Genomic DNA, 21,626 nt, shown 5'->3' on the forward strand with positions numbered 1-21,626 from the left:
TACAATCATTAAAAAAGTCAGACAACAACACCAATGCCAAGAATCCCATACCCCTCCCTTATATCCCCTTCTTATAGACATTTAGTATATTGCCTTTGTTACAATTAATGGAATATTACAATGTTACCGTTAACTATAGACTCTAGTTTGCATTGATTGTATTTTTTCTCCAATACTACTCCATTTTTAACACCTTGCAAGATTGACATTGTTTTGTTCTCCTTCATGTAAAAGCATATTTGTACATTTAGTCACAATTATTGACCACTCTAGGTTTCCCTGAGTTACACAGTCCCACTCTTTATCCATTGTTTTTTATTCAGTGTCCCACATTGTCCCAACCTTCCTCTTTCAACCATACTCACAGTCATCTTTGTTCAGTATACTTACATTGCTGTGTTACTCTCTCCCAAAATTGTTTTCCAAACCTCTCACTCCTGTCTTTTCCTTTCTGTCTGCAGTGCTCCTTTTATTGTTTCCTGTAGAGCAGGTATCTTGTTCACAAACTCTGTCATTGTCTGTTTGAGAATATTTTAAGCTTGCCCTCATATTTGAAGGACAGTTTTGCCAGATATAGGATTCTTGGTTGGCAGTTTTTCTCTTTCAGTATCTTACATATATCATATCACTGCCTTCTTGCCTCCACGGTTTCTACTGAGAAATCCACACATAGTCTTATCAAGCTTCCTTTGTATGTGATAAATCCCTTTTCTCTTGCTGCTTTCAGGATTGTCTCTTTATCTTTGACGTTTGATAATCTGATTATTAAGTGTCTTGGCATAGGCCTATTCAGATCTATTCTGTTTGGGGTATGCTGCGTTTCTTGGATCTGTAATTTTGTGTCTTTCATAAGAGATGGGAAATTTTCATTGATTATTTCCTCTATTATTGCTTCTGCCCCTTTTCCCTTCTCTTCCTCTTCTGAGACACCCATGACACATCCATGCACTTTATGTTGTCATTCAATTCCCTGAGGTGCTGCTCATGTTTTTCCATTCTTTTCCCTATATGTTCTTTTGTGGATAGGATTTTGGAACTGTCCTCCAGTTCATGAATCTTTTCTTCTGCCTGTTCAAATCTGCTGTTGTATGTCTCCATTGTGTTTTTTATATCTTGTATTGTGTGTTTCGTTCCCATAAATTCTGCCATTTGTTTTTTGGAACTTTCGAGATCTTCCTTATGTTCGCCGAATGTCTTCTTTATATTCTTCATCTCTTTTGCCATATCTTTCCTCAACTTCTTGATTTGATTTTTGAATTGACTTACTAGATTTGTTTGATTAGTAATCAGGTTTTTCAATTTCTGTATCTCAGTTGAAGTGCAAGTGTATTCCTTTGACTTGTCCATGTCTTTGTTTTTCCTAATGTGACTCAGTTTTTGTTCTCTAGGCATCTGATTTCCTTGATAACCCCAATCAGATTTTCCCAGACCAGATGGTCCAGGGTCTCAGGAGGAGTCTATATTCAGTATCAGGTTTCCAGTTGTATGCTGCAATCTCAGCTGTTCCATCCATTCCAGGCTGGTGTATGATGTGTGTCCAGTCATGGATGTCCCCCAACAGTTATTCCAGACTATTTACTAGTTGTTCCTGGCTATTTTCTTGTTGCTGTAGAGGACTAACTAAATTCCACACCTCTCTGTGCTGCCTTCTTGCCCCACCTCTGATGTCAAGACTATAGCATTTTAAAGATTTTATTTTTTGAAAGCTGCTTTATGTTTTGTGGTGTTTGATGGAGGATAAATTACAAGTCACATATGATATTGTGCATATGTTCGATTTGAATATTTATTGCTCACTTTTGACAACTAAGTAAGGAAGATCTATATAATAGCTCTAGATTTATTTTTGACATTGAAAAATTGTGTTTTTAAAATTATTATAGGTAGCTTCAGTTTGTATCGGAACACCAGCCCTAATGTATTACTGGAATCACCTCAGATGATGTATGGAAATATTAGGCACTGCAGTATTGTCAAAATTCTGTTTCTTATTCCTTTTAATCCAAAGCTAAGTTTTACTACTGGTACTAGATATTTCCTTTATATCAAAGTAAGAGATTCTAATAATAGTGTACAAATATTTATATTGACACTAACAAAAATTCAGATGGCCTCATTCATTTTTTCAGCAGTTAAAGAAAACAAACTAAAATGTGGAAAGTAGTGTCATGGAAGGAAAAAAACACCTGTTCCTTATTTTCCTTGCCTAGCCTAGCTTGTTTTATTACTGGTTTTATATGAATATCCCTTGAGATGAAATTAGTTGAAAAAACAAACAAAAAAAAACATCTTAAGCAACAAAGTGGTAGGCTTAAATCAATCTTTGGTTTTTAGATATATCTCACATGTATCCAAATTGAAAATTGAGCTGTTGAGGGAATAGTTTTTATAGCAGCAATTATGTTTTCTTTAAATCTAGGCTTCCTTCTTTCTCTGAAAATATGATACTGCAGGAACACAGAGAAAGGAAGGCCACTGACCACAGATGAAGAGGAGTCGACAAGAATCCAAAGTGGTTGCTGATGATAGGTCAGAATTTCAATATCTTAATAGGGATGAGCCCATTAAAAAAGGAGGTTGCTTTGCATCATGCTCTTAAATGGCTTGGCATGGCACCATTACCAATGTTATCTGTATTTGAAATTTTGATATTTTGTTCACCATGGACTTTTTGCATTACTTTTGATTTTTTAAAACCTTGCATTCAAATACTATTTCCTGAGTTTTTTGGTGCCCCTTAAATTTGGGGCCCAAGGTAAATGCCTCACTATCCTTCCCTGCTTTAAAACCTGAAGCACACTTTTTCACTTTAATTATTATTCTGGTTATTTCTGTGCGTGTGGTAATAAGGGTGTTGGGGATTGATTTTGGTGATGAATGTACAACTATGTAACAGTACTGTGAACAATCGAATGTATGATTTGTTTTATATGACTGTGTGGTATGTGAATATATCTCAATAAAATGAATATTAAAAAAATATAAACCAATAAAACTTTTAGAAAAAAAAAAGGAGGTTGCAGAGACAAAGAATTCTAGGCAGAATGAAAGTGGTATGTGTTACAGTATGAAAAATTGTGTTGTATTTCAGGAAACTAAGTTATTTGGAATAGCTGGTGGGTTGCGTACTTCTAGGGAAAATAGTAAGAAATGAGTCTGTAGAGGCAAGAAGGAACCAACTCTATAATGGCCTAGTATGTGATATTTAGGAGTTTGGATTTTTATTTTAAAGACAACATGGAATATTAATTTTTAGCAGAGAATTGACATTTTTATATTAAAATATGAAAAAGATCACTCGATTGTGGTATGAGCAATGATTGGGACCTGGATGCTGGTGTGGAGGGGGCATTGAGACTTGAGACAGAGAGACCTATCTAGACCTTTATGCAATGGGAATCTAGGCAAGATGTTTCATGGGACCAAATTAAAGTAGACTGAGAGGCTAGTACATCTTCTATAGATGTAGAAAGTATAAAATCTAGTTCCTAGAACTTGGTAAGGGCTATTACATTACAATATACCATTACTAAATTATAGTTCTGTTTCCTGAGGTTCTCTCTGTCATCTTGATTGTTGTAGGCAAACAATTTATTGCCCCAATTTTTGAACCATTGTCTAGATTTATGCCACTAGATAGCTAATAATAGCCATTATGGGCAGGTTTTTTTTTTTACTGATTTTATTTTCTTAGTATCTAAGCTTTGGGGGCTGGCTCCCTTTTACCTCTCCTATTACTGGCATCTTTTACTTAAAACAAAACAAAACAAAACAAAAAAACAAAAAATCACTCAAGTCCACAAATCTTAGTGGAAAAAAAAAGAATTTAAAAGAGATTATCCCAGTTACCAAAGGACTCACATATGTGTCCTAGAACATTTTTTAAAGAGTATATTATGAAAATTTTATTTGTAACCTCTCAGTTTTGCCTAAAAAGTGGCACTCCTTTATTTAGTAGAGTCTGACTTACATGACTAACTACTTTGGTTGTTTTATGTTTTTCTCAAATACTCTTTCAGCATAATTCAGTAAACCTTATTTTCAGTCAAAATGGTTTATTTTCCCTTGCTAGCATCTCTATGGGGATTGTTGTTATTGTAGATATCCATATACTGAAGGCCTGCTCACTTTGAAAGGCTATGTAATGCTAAGTAAGACTGCAATATCCTTAATATGGTATCCTTCTAAAGGTTCTGGATTCTGCATTTTGAAAGTCTCAAATCCACTATCGCCCATCCACATAGACTTTTCTTCTTTTCCTACTATAAAAACAATTTGAAGCATGCTATTAAATTTTGTTGAAAATATTTGATCTTCAGATATACTCATGTTTCCATAGATACATATAGATTAGATATCCATCCCATGTCAAGAAATGAAAATGAGATTTTTATGAGCAAGATTAGAAAACAAAACTAATTAGCAGCTCTAAGTACTTGGAATCCTTACATTTAAAATGCACTTATTTAAAAAAGTAAGATAGTAGCATCAGAGACCAGAAAGATGCCAGATCTAATAAACTGAGTAAGTTGCATTAGAATGCTAGTAAATGTCTTTTTGAAAGGTCATCTCTATTAGTTCCTCTGTTGCTGTCCTTGTGGTTTTTTTTTCTTTTTAAAATGATCACTGGTGTCCCATAACTTACTTTAAACTAAATAGAGAACTTTATGAATTATTTAAAACTACTGTATTTAAGCAAAATAAAGCAATAGAGAATGTCTAAAGATATAACATAAACAAACACACACGTTTTAAAAGGTGTTTGAAAGAAAACAAAGTCACTGTCCCTAGGATTAGTAACTTCCCTCAGGCTCAGTTAGTAATACATCTGAGTCTTTTTTTTTTTTTTTTAAGAGTTGGTGGATCAAGGTAACTTTTTCCAAACTCTTAAAAAATCCATAAATGTTGCATAAATCTGTGTCTTGATGATTATAAAGTTACGAATAGGTATTAAACATAAGGGCCCCCAAAAGAAAATATACCCAGGTTTAAGAGGCCAAAGTGATTTAAACTTGCTCTTTTGATAACAACTCTATGTTTTGTATCTAGGTTTTGCAGGTAATTAGCACAAAGGGAACGCCCTACCAGCTGGGAATGTCTAAATTGACCTTCCCTTCTTTTGAAGGTTACTGATAATTTAATAGAGATTTTAAATTTAAATTTTGCAAAATTTGAAGTCATTATTTTGTTAATTTTTGTAGAGTAGGAATTCTTAATGTATGCTTTTCTTTAATTGATACTGTTTTATGAATTAAACTTAATAATGGCAAGTATTTTTATTACTGCTAGAAGTGAAAAATAAAAGGTTATAGATATTTCCAGATAGCATTTGGTCAGAATTGTTATTATATAGTAATTAGAATGGAAAAAAAAGTCAATGAAAAGTAGAATGTAATTATTCCAATAAGCATTGTTTTCCAGTTTTCCGCTTTTGATAATAGTTTCAAACATATTCCAAGGGCAGCAACAGAGGAACTAATAGACACAGATGCATGATATAGATTGGTCCTTAAAACAATCTATATGATATATACAGGATGGGCTTCTTTTTATTAATGTTGTTAGCCTGAGGTTCCAAAAAAATAGGAAAGTGAAAATCAATGTGGAATTGTCAAGTCTGCAAAATATCTTACCTTGGGATTATCCAGAACTGGATCTGAAAGGAAAGTCAAAACTTCATCCTCCAGCAATGTTCTTTCATAACATAGGACTAGAAAAAAAGATAGAAATCAAACTACCACCATGTAACAATTTAAAAATTAATCCATACTTGAGACCCCTGTGTTATTTTAACATAACCTCGTTCGGTCACTTAAAAAGAACTAGATTCAGAACATTATAGTTCAGGCAGGAATACATTACCATTGTGACTACTGAACACTCTGCTACTTAATTAAAAAAAAAAAAGCCTAAGGGGTGTGTGTGTGTGTGTGTGTGTGTGTGTGTTTATTTGTGAGGGGGGGGTGGGGGAGGTGAGAAAGGCCTGCTTATACAGTAATCTAGGAAAAGTCTCTGTGTAACAATGAGCAGGGTATTTTTCTAGACATTGTTGGTCTCAGAGGTCCCCATTAAAAAGAATAAGGATTGCTACTTCTCAAACCTTGTCAGAAACTGGGCATATCACCTGCATGCACAATGGAGGCATTGAGGATACCAGTCTACCTTTGTGATAACCTTGTTTATACACTTACAGAAGATATTGAGTACTGTATGCATTATTTCTACAACATTACCAGAGCTTTGTTTGTAAAGATTTTGTAAGAAATACACAAGAGGAAGGTAGCATAGGCCTTGGATTCTGAAATGTCTGATTCAGTCACACTGATGCAGTGCTCAAATGAACTATAGCAGATTTAATGAGCAATCTAGGACAGAGACACATGTACTGGACACACCAGGGAAAGAGAGTATGTGTACAGGGACTAATTAGCATGAAATATGAATACATTCATATAAGTAGTCTTGATCTATGGGACGCCTTCATTATTGGGAGTGATTTTTGCATGAAGTTAATGAAGAGAAATTCAGAAGTTATGCTGTATAAAGAATTTTAAAGTAGTATTTTAACTTTTTGATTGTGCATAGTCTCAATTTCTGGAGCAAAAAAGGAATTACATATCATGAAATGGTATGATAAAATGAATATGGACCTATTTTTTTTTACAAAGTTTCAGATATACAAGGTAGGAAACAGTAGCTATGCTTCATATAACCAATTAACTTAATTAAAAATTAGTTTGACTTCAATCTCTAGATATCAAGTGTCACTTTGATGTTTTAAATGAGGTGATGTGGGCATATTATATTTCAGAATATGTACCTCTATTTGGAGAATTGAAACACTTGGATTTGGGTCTGTGGGGGTTCTAGAAAGTCTTGCCCAAAGAAATCAGTCTTGAGAAAGGATTTAGAGAGAGTTTGGAATTGACTTGTAAGTTTATTCAAGGTTCACGGGAAGGGGAATCAAAGTATCGGTAGGGGGAAAAGTAGTTGAAAATAGATTTAACTCCAACTGGAAAAAAAAAAAATACAGGTTATAATGTTCATTTGAATATTGGACATTTTATTCTTAATTTAATGTTTGAAATTTAATATATGAAAACCTGGATTTAAAACTACTTCTGATAAGCATTAAACACTTTAAGTTTGAAGGAATTACCCTTATTTTTACCACTTTCCCTCCCCTTCAAAAAAGTTCGACATTGGATTGCTTAAAGTACAGCTAGATTTTATGTAAAATACACAGTTAATATTTTGTTTTATGACTGATTTCACTTAACAGTTTTCATGTGCTTTCTGTTTGCGAACTTCTTAGAAACCATTACAAAATTCAGTATGCCTGAAGAAAAATCAATACTTTTGAGATGTGAAATCAGAACAAAAACAACTGAAATATCTTATAAGCTTATTTTATGGAATATTTCTAGGAAATGGATTATTTTAATGTAGGGTCATAGGGCTATTTGTCATCTAGCAGAAAAATTAGGCTCTGTATGGTGCTTATCGAGCTCAGTGCTCCCATGGTTGCCCACAGTACATAAAATGTGTCTAAGTGGAGAAGGGGCTTAGTTGGGTTGTAAAAACAGAAGTGGTGCACAACTACATACCCAGTCTCATGATGGGAACCTGTGACAGAACTCACAGACTCCCAGTCATACCAAAAATAAAAATGGAATAGGAATAGGAATGTGAATAAGTTTAGAAATGATCATCATTTTAGTGCCCTAGCTTTAGAAGCATCAGTTTATAGCAGAAATTGTTGGCCATCTAGTCTTGCTGGTTAAGGTTGAATGTGACCTTTTTTGGAGCTGCTTGAAGTAAATTGCAGGGACTTTTTAAGTCCATCTGTTGCCATGTGCTTACTTTAAAAATATTTGTCAATTACAATGACTAGGAAACCTCACCACTGAGATGTGTCTCTCAATACAAACTTGATAATCACTAAGTTTTTAATATGACCCTTTGAAGAAAGGATTTAAATAGATGTTATTAGTCTTTTCATTTTTCTGTATGGATTTTACTAGTTGGACATTAGTAGTGTAAAATTTTTACCTTTTTCTTCCTTTTACTTTTTATGTATGTAAGTATATAAGTATGTAAGTATGTAAGTAAGTAAGTAAGTAAGTATGTAATGAGGGAAGAAATGACCATCATTTTAGTGTCCCAGCTTTGTACAAGTGAAAAAGTACATCGTATTTTTTGTATCACTATTAGGATACCTTGTGAGGGGAGAGTCGATGGGGTGGAACATAACCTAGACACGTTCTTTGTGTAACTCTGCCTTATTTTAGGGAAGTTAACTTTTGGGAAGGGCAGTAGATACGTGATGATCATTGAAATAGTAGAGGAAACCTGCTGAGTGTCAAGCATTTAGGATGTTCTACACACTGTACTGGATGATTATCTAGGACTCCTTATTTAATGTTAGCAGATGCCTCATGAAGTGTAGGTACTATTTTTTTTTAAACTCAAATTTACAGTTGAAGAAACAGAAGTTTAAAGATGTGAGTATTTTGCTCAAATTTACACAACTTTTAAGCGATAGATCCGGAATTCAAACCCAGGCTATTCGTATAGTTGAATACATATCTCATTTTTGTTTGTTTCTAATACATTATAATTAAACATTGAGAGGAACATAAGTTTCTCTTGAACTAATCTTTTCTGTACATCTGGGCAATAAGATGACCTCATTACATCTTTTGTATACTTTACTGAAATAATGTCATTAGGAAATCACTGAAATACTGCCGTTAGGAAATCACACTAGACTTTCTGCTCGTTAGATCTCAGGTGCATATATGTCTCCCTGCTGCCCCTCCACATACCTTTTGCTCTTGCGAATGCTTGGAATCTGGCCTATTTGTCTTTTTACATTGTAGTTGCCATAACCTAGGGTCACTTCCCCTAAAAGTTTGCCTCAGGGAGTATTTTTATGTTCCCCTTCATGTCAATTTCCAGTATTTATGTTCATTTTGTATCATTTAGAAAGTATAGAAGAGACTTAAAAAAACATCTTGAATGGGTATCCCCCAATATGATAGCTGACGTTACCTTCTTGTTATATAGTCTTTCAGTGGTAGCTTCTCTGTGTTTTTTTTGCTATGTGTGTGTATCCTTATTTTATTTTTTAATAAAATAATCTGTATATACATTATATGCTATAACTTGCCTTTAGAACCTATTATAATCTTATTTCTAAATGGCAATATTCTGCAAATACATGATTTTAATGGGTGTATAAAACTTCCTTGCATATACCATGATTTATTTATTTGCCTCTTGTTCTATATTTAGACTATTGGCTCTCATGATGCCATATGGAACAGTCTTGTATATAAGTCTTTGTGTTAATCTCTGATTGAAATTACTGGTGGACGAGTCTGAGCTATTTTAACTCTTGTTATGTATTGCCAAATTGCTTCAGAAAAGTTGTCCAAATTTATATTCCTACCGGCCATATACGAGTGGCAACCATGTAGAACTCTCCCCAATACTGAATATTGTGATTAAAAAACTTGCCAAATTTTTGGGTGAAAAACCACATCTCATTGTTTTTATTTGCATTTATTTGAGTACTAGTTACATTAAACAGTTTAAATACATATTGACCATTTGTATTTGTCCATTATTTGTTAATATTCTTTTACACATTTTTATATTACAGGGTTAGTATTTTTCTTTAAAGATCTTGTTACATGTTTCTATTGACCCTTTGTCACCTTTGTTGCCATTTTTTCTAAAGGTTTTAATTTGTCCTTTAATTTTGTTTTGGTATCTTAAGATGAAATGAAGTTTTTGGTTTAGTGGAAAGTTGGTAGACACCATTTAAGGTAGAATTTGCCTTTTAGATAGAAAAGTTTTACTTTAGTTACACCAGGGAAACAGAGACTCAAGAGGAATTACACAAATAGTGCTATTATATTATACAAATAGTGCTATTCATTAACCTTGGCTTCCATTCAAACGGAGTTAGATTTGTTATTTTCATATTCCCCTTCCTGAGTCTCCATCTGTGACAGTGTCTTGGCAGGATTTCAGTCTACTTCTATCTTTTATACTTGGGGTTGGAGCTGAGCCAGTTTCTCCTGCTTTCTGGGAGGAGTTCCCTATCATTGCATGTCTTTTGGCTTGGAGCTCTTGTAATGCTAGAGCAAGACATACAAACTTGTAGGGCATTCAAGTTTCCTAAGAATCAAGTGGGTCACATCTATGTCATAAAAATTGAAGTATGTAAAAACTGAAAGTGACCTTAAAGATCATGGTCCCAAAATCTCACTGTGTATATGAGTCAAATCCAAAGAAACTGTTTTTACCTCTCTCAGTCACACAGACTTTACTGAAAAAAAAAAGTGAACTTGATTGATTATTCCTTGGCAGTCAAATTGTATTGTTGAGACTTTGTGGCTATTGATCTTATTACACATTTAATCTACTCTATATAGGGGAGTATAATATTTTCTCAGTCTAATAAACCAGGCTACTATAGTGCATGATTCTATATTGTCATGAAATTTTGTAGCATGAGACTTAGTAAATTGCCTCGCCATTTGAGTTGTTTCAGAATGTGGTGTCTGTGGTGGTATTCCATATATGGCTTTATTAGAAAAAGCATTTATGAAACACATTTGCGTGTTTGTTAAGATAGTGAGATAATAGAAACTGTTTTTAACAGTTTGCATAACTTAAAAACACACACACATACACACAACACACACACACACACACACAAACATATCCCTGCCAACTTAAGTGCTACCTATCTTCTAGGTCACACCACAGATTTGTCTAGCCATCATTTCCTAGCTTGGGATGCTGTAGGCTAGAAATATGTCAGGCCTTCAGATGAAATATATTGTTCCCTCCTGACCTGACAGGACTGTAGCTCACATCATCAGAGGTCAGGGCTTTGATCAAGCCTGCCTCTGAGTGGTTTATCTTTTCCAGTGATTTGAAACTTATCCTTGCATTGAATGTAGCTTGCACTTCATGTGTATATCAGCTTTATAAGTCTGTGTTTGGGTTGTTTTGAAGGGTTTCCATTTTAGTATGCAGATTGACACATTTTGATACATGTTGCTGGATGCACTTTTATACTGCTACATTTTAGAAATCAAAGTAATAAATAATACATATTTTATGCATTGTTTTTCTCTTCTCAATCTCACTTTTAATGTCTATAATCTTTCATTGGAAGTGTTAGTAACATCTTTCTCATTGTTTTCTTTCTTTTTACTGTTTTAAAAATAATGATAATTAAAAAAAAAAAGATTAGGTTTTCAACCAGGCCTGGTATTTCCTAGTTTTTAAACATACTGTTTATTTTAACCCATGCTTTTTACTAACCCAGAAAGTGACATTAAATGAAACATGTTAAGGAAATTAATTCTCTTCTTGGAATGAAAAAGGAAGGAGACATTTATAGAAAGGCTGATGTGTGTGAATATAAATAGGTGTGTGTGTACATACCTATTCATACATACATAGATGTTACCTATTATGAATTAGAATTGCATTAGTCATTTGATGTGGTTTGTAATTCTTCTATAGTACAAGTGCTTTTTGGAGGAGAGAAGTTTGAACATGGCTTTAAAGGAAAAATAATTGTGCTTAAAGTGACAGTCTTACTTTACATGTAACTTATACATTAATATTTGGAAATAAACAAAGACATCTATAATAATACCCTAACATTTTCCTGTGTATGTTTTTTTTTAATATTGGGAGGAGCTAAATAATTTGCTGAATGTGAGTTAGTGTTGGTAAAAAGCAGTGTCTGTATAAAACTATAACTGTGCCCTTTTTAGTTTTTGTACTTTGTCCTTATCCAGCTACACTCCTCCAAACATAGAATTGGGATAGTCATAAGATAATTAGTCTAGTTCCATAATTCTAAGAATAAGGAAATTTTAAAAATATATCTATTTTTAGATGCATTTCAGTATTCGGGCCAGTGTTTTGTAATGCTGTGAATGAATTTGAGTTGATATGTATAGGTGAGAGAAGTGCTAAATATCAGTTCATCAGCTATTTGAGAAGTTGAAGACCCACAAACTAGTTTAAAAATATTTGATTGAACTATAAGAAGTGCCCCAGGGAAAGGTCAATGTTGCTCAGGCTAGATTCAAGCCTGTTGACCTGGCCTCCTGTTAAAGAGGGACCAGTACTGATTAGTGTTTCATTTAATGGTATATACCGGGAAATCTAAAATAATGGTGATTTTTTTGTAATATGAATTTCATGTAATAAATATATGGTGGAATAGATGATCTGGAGTTGATTTGGTTGCTCCACAAAAGTCAAAAGACCCAGGCTTTTTCTTGCTGTCTGTTGTTCTGGGTAAATGCCCTCCATTTTCAAGGTCACCTCATTGTCCAGTTGTAGCTGCAAGAATTCCAGTCATTGTGTCTTTATTCAAGGCAGCAGGAATAAAGACGGGAAGGTGGAGACTAAAGGGACTTTCCAAAGTTTTCTGTTCCCCTTTTAAGGAAATTTTCTGGAAGTTATTTCCAACTCCTTCTTACTTATATTTCATTGGCTAGAGCTTAGTCATGTAGCCACATCTTGGTGGAAGGGAAGCTGAGAAATATAGTCTGTTAGCTAGGTACATTGTCCTCCCACAGAATATTGATTATATTAGTAAAGAAAAGATGGAGAATGGAATTTGGTTGTCAACTAGCAGTCTGTCCCAACCCTTTCTTTTCCATGCCATTCGTATATATAAACCAGAACAGTAATATATCCATAAACCCGAATTGTATTTTTTTAAATTTTTATTTTGAAATAATTTCAAACATATAGGACAGTTGCAAATGCAATACAAACCCCATACAGAGAACTCCAACACACCCCCCACCCCCAGATATCTGTATCTACCAATTTTACATTTTGCTACCTTTGCAGTACCTTTCTTTCTCTTTCCTTCCTTCCTTCCTTCCTTCTTTCCTTCCTTCCTTCCTTCCTCCCTCCCTCCCCCCCTCTTTCTTTCAACTGTATCTATTATCTTTCTATCAATTATCTATCTACCCATTTATCATCTTTTGAACATTTGAGAGCAGGTTGCATATATCATACTCTTGAACTCATAATACTTCCATGTACATTTCCTACAAACAAGGATATTAACTTATGTCATTAACTTAACAGCAGTTAATCAAGAAAATTAATATGGATATAAAGCTTAAATTCTATATTCCAATTTTTCCTTATGCACCCTTTGAGCTTTTCTCCTCCATTCTTAGGTCTACTCCAGTATCATATATTGCATTGATTGCCATTAACTCTTAATTAACTCTTTTTTTTAAAATTAACTATATCAAAAAAAAATTTTTTTTAAGAAGATATACAATAAAAAAACATTTCAAACAAACCATAACAAGAGAGTAAGAAAGACACCTAACCTAAAATAACTACTTTACTTCCAACACGTTCCTACTCTACCCCAAGAAAATAACCTAATATAGCAACATTTCTGTGAACTTGTTCCTACCATACCCATCAGAAATTAACAAACCATAGTCATTCCTGGGCATTCCCAGAATGTTAAATTTACCCACGATAGCTTATCTGTTCTTATTGGGTTATCGTTCCCCCTTCATTAATTGCTCTCTATCACTAGTTCCCCTACATTCTACATTATAAACCATTTATTTTAGGAGTGTGTTGTTTAACCTCCAGGTGTTTGTGAGTTTTCTAAGTCTCTGATGGTTATTGACTTCTAATTGTATTCCACTGTGGTCAGGGAATGTGCTTTGAATAATTTCAATTTTTTTAAATTCATTGACGCTTGTTTTATGTCCCAGCATATGGTCTATTCTGGAGAAAGTTCCATGATCACTAGAGAAGAATGTGTATCCTGGTGATTTGGGATGTGATGTTCTATATATGTCTGTTAAATCAAATTGATTTATCTGATCATTTAGGTTTTCGTTTTCCTTATTGGTCTTCTGTCTGGTTGATCTATCTACAGGAGAGAGTGATGTGTTGAAGTCTCCCACAATTATTGTGAAAACATCCATTGCATCCTTTAGTTTTGCCAGTGTTTGTCTCATGTATTTTGTGGCACCATGATTGGGTGCATAAACATTTATGATTGTTATTTCTTCTTGTTGAATTGTCCCTTTTATTAGTATGTAGTGGCCTTCTTTGTCTGTCTTAACATCCTTGCATTTAAAGTCTATTTTATCTGAGATGAATATTGCTACTCCTGCTTTCTTTTGGCTGTAGCTTGCATGAAATATTTTTTCCATCCTTTCACTTTCAATTTCTTTGCATCCCTGTGTCTAAGATGAGTCTCTTGTATGCACCATATTGATGGTTCATATTTTTTTATCCATTCTGCGAATCTATATCTTTTAATTGGGGAGTTTAATCCATTTACATTCAGTGTTATTACTGTGAAGGTATTTCTTGAATCAGCCGTACTATCCTTTGGTTTATGTTTGTCAGATACATTTTTTCCCTCTCTCTCTTAATGTCCTTTAATGAACCAATGCTAAATCTCTTTAGTACTGAACCTTTCTCCATCTCTCTCTCTCCTTTCCTTATATCTCTGTCGGTAGGGCTCTCTTTAGTATCTCAAGCAGGGCAGGTCTTTTATTGGCAAACTCTCTCAGCATTTGTTTGTCTGTGAAAAATTTAAGCTCTCCCTCAAATTTGAAGGATAGTTTTGCTGGATAAAATATTATTGGTTGGAAATTTTTCTCTCTCAGAATTTTAAATGTCATGCCACTGCCTACTCACCTCCATGGTGGCTGCTGAGTAGTCACTACTTAGTCTTATGTTGTTTCCTTTGTATGTGGTAAACTGCTTTTCTCTTGCTGCTTTCAGAACTTGCTCCTTCTCTTCAGTATTTGACAGTGTGATCAGAATATGTCTTGGAGTGGGTTTGTTAGGATTTATTCTCTTTGGAGTTTGCTGGGCATTTATGCTTTGTGTATTTATATTGTGTAGAAGGTTTGGGAAGTTTTCCCCAACAATTTCTTTGAATACTCTTTCTGGACCTTTACCCTTCTCTTCCCCTTCTGGGACACCAATGAGTCTTATATTTGGATGTTTGATTTTATCTCTCATATCCCTGAAGTCCATTTCAATTTTTTCAATTTTTTCCCCATTCTTTCTTTTGTTCTTTCATTTTCCGTTCTGTGGTCCTCGAGGTCGCTGACTCGTTTTTCAGCTTCCTCTAGTCTTGTAGTATGAGTATCCAGAATCTTTTTAATTTGGTCGACAGTTTCTTTTATTTCCATAAGATCATCTTTTTTTTTTATTTACTATTGCAATTTCTTCTTTATGCTTTTCTAGGGTCTTCTTCATGTTCTTTATATCCTGTGCCATGCTCTCATTGTTTGTCTTTAGTTCTTTGATTAATTGCTCCAAGTACTGTGTTTCCTCTGATCTTTTGATTTGGGTGTTTGGGTTTGGGTTATCCATATCATCTGGTTTTATCATATGCTTTAAAATGTTCTGTTGTTTTTGGCCTCTTGGCATTTGCTTTACTTAATAGGGTTCTTTTAGGATATGTAGGATTATTCAAGGATGAATCTCTAATTTGTCAGATCTGCAGCTTGATGGCATATACTTTCTCTAACTGACCAGCAGATGGCATCCGCGAGTCACCTATTCCCCTCAAGTCAGTTCTCCTCAACTTTGTCTTTGTGGTGTGTGGGGGTCTGATTCTTGTGGGGTCCAATTGGTGCACCAAGTTTGGGTGTGTTGTTGCTGCTGTCCGCCCTGAATGTGGGGCATGTGTCTGAGTGGTTAGGGAGGGAGGGCAGCTTTAATAATCAAACCTCCCAGGTGTCCCTGGAGATTAAAGGCTGTTGCAAGAGTCTAAACCTTCATTTCAGTCTCGCCACAGATTGTCTCTGCCAGTGACCCACAAGTCTTTGGTATTGGCGTATGGTCCCTGGGATTTCCGAGTGGGTCCCTCTTCCAAGCCGTGCCCTTCTAGGGCCTCTGCTGAGGGAAGGTTTTGCTATGTCACAAGTGCGTGCACAAGGGAAGTTCTGGGCCGCTGGCCCATGTAGGTGCATTCCCAGCCTGCTGAAAGGATGACTGAATGGGGCTTGCCAATTTCCCCCTTTTCGCACAGCTCCACCTTCCCAGCTCCAGGACAATTAGCTGTGGGTGCACAAAAGGCTACTGTCCACTCCCAACACTGTGGCGTGTGCGCGTGCTGCTGGAAACACCCCCCCCATCACACTGGGTTTCTTGGCACGGCTCTGGGCTGTGGCCCCAGCGCTGGGCAGGAGCGTTGCCAGCCCACCGGGAAGATGGCTGCAAGGGGTGTGGTTTTTTCCCCTTTTGGCTCAATTCTGCCTGCCTCACTCCGAGACAATTAGCGGGTGAGCGAAAGACTTTCTTCCATGCCAGATATTGAGGCATTCGCACAGCCCGTTCCTGCCACGCTTCACTGTGCGGTTCTCGCTGCTGTATCTGCAGCCACTTTTGGGTTTTTTTAAAAAAAAGAAACCCAAACACCAACCCATGGTTTCCCCACACCACAGCATGGATGCCAGACATTCAGCAGGCTTACTCACTTATTTCAGAATGCAGACTCCCGGTTTCACCAACTTCACGGTCCCTGTGGATTTAGCAGACCTTGTCCAGCTGGTGCATCACTGGAACTGGTGTTCTGGGTCACTTTCTGGCTTTTATCTAGTAATTTTCACAGAGGTGTTTTTTTGCCCCGTCTCTCCTAGCCACCATCTTAGGTTCTCCGGAATTGTATTTTTAAAAATTAAGTCACTGCACCCAGGGGAGTGAATCTCCCTGGCAACGTGGAATATGACTCCCGGGGAGGAATGTAGACCCGGCATCGTGGGACGGAGAACATCTTCTTGACCAAAAGGGGGATGTGAAAGGAAATGAAATAAGCTTCAGTGGCAGAGAGATTCCAAAACGAGCCGAGAGATCACTCTGGTGGGCACTCTTACGCACACTTTAGACAACCCTTTTTAGGTTCTAAAGAATTGGGGTAGCTGGTGGTGGATACCTGAAACTATCAAACTACAACCCAGAACCCATGAATCTCGAAGACAGTTGTATAAAAATGTAGCTTATGAGGGGTGACAATGGGATTGGGAAAGCCATAAGGACCAAACTCCACTTTGTCTAGTTTATGGATGGATGTGTAGAAAAGTAGGGGAAGGAAACAAACAGACAAAGGTACCCAGTGATCTTTTTTACTTCAATTGCTCTTTTTCACTCTAATTATTATTCTTGTTATTTTTGTGTGTGTGCTAATGAAGGTGTCAGGGATTGATTTAGGTGATGAATGTACAACTATGTAATGGTACTGTAAACAATCGAAAGTACAATTTGTTTTGTATGACTGCGTGGTATGTGAATATATCTCAATAAAATGATGATTAAAAAAAAAAAAATTAAGTCACTGAAGAAAGAGAAACTTCCACCTTTATCCTGAAGAAGAATTATTTGTTTTGTAGATTTAGGAAGCTTATAACATGTTATATTTGTAAAATAGGAATAATCCATTAAAGGGTAAATCCATGCTGAAACTTTTCGATGTGCAAATATAATTCCAGTCTAAAACCACATGTTTATAAAGTTTTGTCACATAAGTTTCATCTTTTCCAATAAATCACTTACTTACTAATGTGCATACTTAGAGTTTTCATCTTTTGCAAATTTTCTAATGTAATCTTTCTCTACCAGAATGGACATGGCTATTTCAAAAAGGGCAAAACTCAACCACCTGCAGCTATTTATTTCTCAGTTAGGTGTTTGAAAGTAAGTCTCCGAGGCATTTTACGTCCATCCATTTTTTATTACAATGTGCATGGTATGGATAATATACAAGATAAAAACACATGGATAATATGTATCCAGAAAAAAAAACCAAAAAGTCCATTAGTAGAGCAATTGAATCATTCATGGAACATTTAGGTAAAAACGGGTTGATTTAAATGAACACTTCTCTATTGCTTAGACAAAAAGCATGTATTTCAGGAATTCTTTTTATGGAGTGGGTTTGGTGTGTTGGGGTATAGGGAACCTGAGTTGTGAGGAGGTATATGTTGGTAGAATGTTTACACTATATATAGTATGTTGAAAAATTAAATGGAAATGAGCCGGGACTTAAAAGATAAAGAAGCACTTGGGTAAAAGGCATACAAATGGTTATTATTAATCAACAAATATTTTATAACTCCTTTTCAGTGTTTGCACTTCTAATTTATGGGGAGGTTGTTGTATAATAAGTTATAGCCAATGATGTTTTCAACAGTCTAATTAAGGAGGCAAGGCAAATTCTCATGAAACAATGGAGAAGCCAATAGTGAGAATTAAAATTCAGATGAAAGGAGGAGTCATTCATGTAAATTGTTACCTGTGGGATGTTAACAATAAGAGTGATAGGAGTCATGCACTCTTGGGATCTGTGTGGACATAGCTATAATTTTCCATTTTAACATTATCTGAATTTCAGACATAACCTTTGGTGACAGGTTAGTCATCTCTTCTTTGGTACATTCATTCATTCATTTTATTGGAATATTTCTTCAGTAACTATTAAGTACTTTCTGTGTTAAGATACTCTGATAGCTGCTGCAGGAAGTTATCTACCTATGCACCCCCTGGGATGAAATGAGGTAATGTGTGTTTGAAAAGGCTTTAAAAGGGAAAACCCTTATCCCACAGAATAATAATAATAACCACCTGATTACTGGATTCATATTTCTGCTTGTGAAGTATTTAAGTTTAGTCAGGAGTGTCTTTTTCCAATTATGTTTCAGACATTTAGTTGCAGAGAGGTGGGTGTGGGGGCCATTTTAATTAATGACACTTCTGGGCATTTCCCTGTTTATGATGGCTATTTCTGCATACCTTCCCTATTAGAAGATAGCAGAGGCATTAGAAAAGGCAGTCTTTTTCCTTGGAACTAATTATTCATTGATTATGTGAAAGTGTAAGTCAATGGGAAATTTGTACTTCACTTAATGAATTTCCCCATACAAACTTTTCTGCAATAAATCTACTGATTAGTAAGAACATTTTGTAGTATTTACATTCCCTGGGTTGGTTGACAGTGAATGGGGGGTTATTTTTGTTACTAGGACAAAGCATTCCATATAAATAAATAAATGAATGAATGGCAACAGGAATGAGGAATATAGACTTGACCGAGTTAATTCCTCTTTTCTTGGCCTATCATTCTTTTCCCCCTTAGTTGCAAGATTATACATTGATTAGCTGACAGTGATGCTTCCAGGCTAGGTGCCAGCACAATTTCTTGGTAGGTTCTTACACAATCTGATGAATATTACTCTTACAGAGGTTAGTTATTGTTCTTGCAAGAGTGTAGTTGAGAGCATATGATTTGAAGTCAGAAGATCTGAGTTTAAATCTTGGTTATTATGCAACCAGGGGCAAGTATCTTAACCTCTCTGAATCTCAGTTTCTTCAAGAATTGTGGTAATAATACCATTCTTACATGGATGTTAGTATGAGTAGAATAATATGCATGAAAAACTTAGTCACCATTAATCACTATTTAGAATTTATTTTGGTGATAGTGGTTATTATATTGTAATAGACCAAGTCAGAGTTCTTCCTGATCCGTGAATACGTTTCTGTTGTTCTTAGATGTATTTATTGAATATGGAGAGCTTTCTTTTCATGGCTGATGGCTGTACTTTTGAAAACTTTCATATTAAATATGGAGCTACAATCCTCTTTGTGACTTCAGAAGCTAGTACTTGATTTACTGTCTCTGGGGCTCTGGTTTTTAATGCCTCCTGATTTATTTGTTTTTATGTAGTGAATATCAGACCATTGCTAATGTCATAAAATAAAATCCAGAAAATAGATGAGTCACTCATCAAAAATAAAATCTGGTCAAAATCCCTTTAACTGTATTTCATTTTAAAATAAAGAATGCTTGGTCTTTGAATTTTACTATCACCATATGACTTTTTCTCGTTTGTGTGTTTGTGTTTTAACCTAAATAGCCGAAATAAGATTTCTGACCATTTCTCTTTTGGGAGGTCACTTCAACTTGGATAGTCCCAAAAGAATAAAGGAAATGCAACAATTATTGTTACTAAACTGAAGAAACTATTGCTTCTTATCTTCTTGTTTGTTGTATTTGTGACTTAAATTGACATTGAGGCAAAACATAAAGCAAGTTTATTTTGAAAACCGCTGCTGAAATTTGGAACTCACCACAGCTGGTTAAAATATATCAAGACAAATCTATCTTCAACCAGCTGCTTCTTAATTGGTATAAAATCCATTAAAATTCCTTTTATTTAAAAAAAAATTGTGATTTGGACTTTTAAAGCATTCTTTTCTGGCAATATCTATAGCTTAAGGTACATGAACATTAACTCTGATGGTTCAAATTTACTTATCTAAAGGTTTGAAAATGAGATTTTATTGTATACAGAATAGAAGGTGATGGAACCAAGTGAACACTTTTTTTTTTTGGTAGCAAAGTTCACAAATTTATGGTTGCAAATGTTGCTGGGATTCGAACTGTGTTACCTAATAGTAGTTTTTCAAATGAGTGAAATGCCTTTTTGTGAAAGTGAGAAAGCTCCCCAGTTTTAGCATTTCAATTTTAGAGAACCTAAGATGAGTCATTTTGCACTAAAGGTCTTATCTCTCTGACTATTTTGCCATCTTGGCTTGGCACAGAGAGAGGATTTGGTGCCTTTTTGTAAAGTCCCTTCCGCTGCTTAGCCTGAGTAGTGTTTTGGTTACCTTGTAATAAAAATTGAACAGAAAATTGAAAGGCCAATGTAGAGGAGTTTTATAGCTTGAAATGTTTTAAATTTCATGGATTTATTTTGTATTTATATACTGTGTGGGAAGGTAGAGGTGTGGATTCTTATATTGTTCTTTTTTTTTTTTGTCTGTTGTGGAAGTCAGTTGACCAGAATATCAGTTTACTTCTTTATATAAAAATAATAATATTTTGCCTTTTCTGGAGGATAATTTTAATGATACATTGCAGAGGGGGAATTGTAGACATGCTTTTAATATTTATAAAGTATTTTGGTGGCCTTGCATGAAGATTGTAAGTAAATATACTACCAATAAAATAACACCACTAATACAATTGAGATATTAAAAAAGGAAAAAAAAAATCTGCTTACTATCTAGTGAGCAGAGACTTTCCCTAATTTGCATTTAGAAAGCTCTAAGTTAAAATGCTAAAAGGAAAGCAAACAATTTTAGCCAGAGCTGCTGATATTGTAAATACAACTTGCTTACTTGATATAATTTTAAATAAATACTCTTGACATTAAGATATCATGCTTTCTGATCATGTTATGGTAAACCACAGAACAATAGAAAGATGTTTGAAATGGGCATAGTTTTTACCACAGTGCAGCATTAATTGCGTGCTTCTACATCTGCAAATTAATTTATGACATCTTTATACAGAAATAGACTTGTATAAAGAAAAACGAATACTTATTGGTCTACGAGAGTGTCATTTTACTTGTGAACCATTATAATAGAATTTTCTTTTTGGGCATATGACAAAGAAAATAATGTCATATCATAAGAAAATAATGTTGTTTTATCTTCCAAAAAAGAATAAGAAATTGTGATTTTGCAGTAAAAAATAAATAAATAAAAATTCACTAAAGTGGTGT

At 34.9% G+C, this 21,626-nt stretch overlaps 1 pseudogene; it reads left to right on the forward strand.

Moving 5' to 3' along the window:
- The window catches only part of LOC119522294, a 35,139-nt pseudogene that overhangs the window by 12,657 nt on the left and 856 nt on the right, over positions 1-21,626 (forward strand).

This window comes from Choloepus didactylus, chromosome X (genome assembly GCF_015220235.1).
Source record: "Choloepus didactylus isolate mChoDid1 chromosome X, mChoDid1.pri, whole genome shotgun sequence".
In the NCBI taxonomy this organism is placed as follows: Eukaryota; Metazoa; Chordata; class Mammalia; order Pilosa; family Megalonychidae; genus Choloepus; species Choloepus didactylus.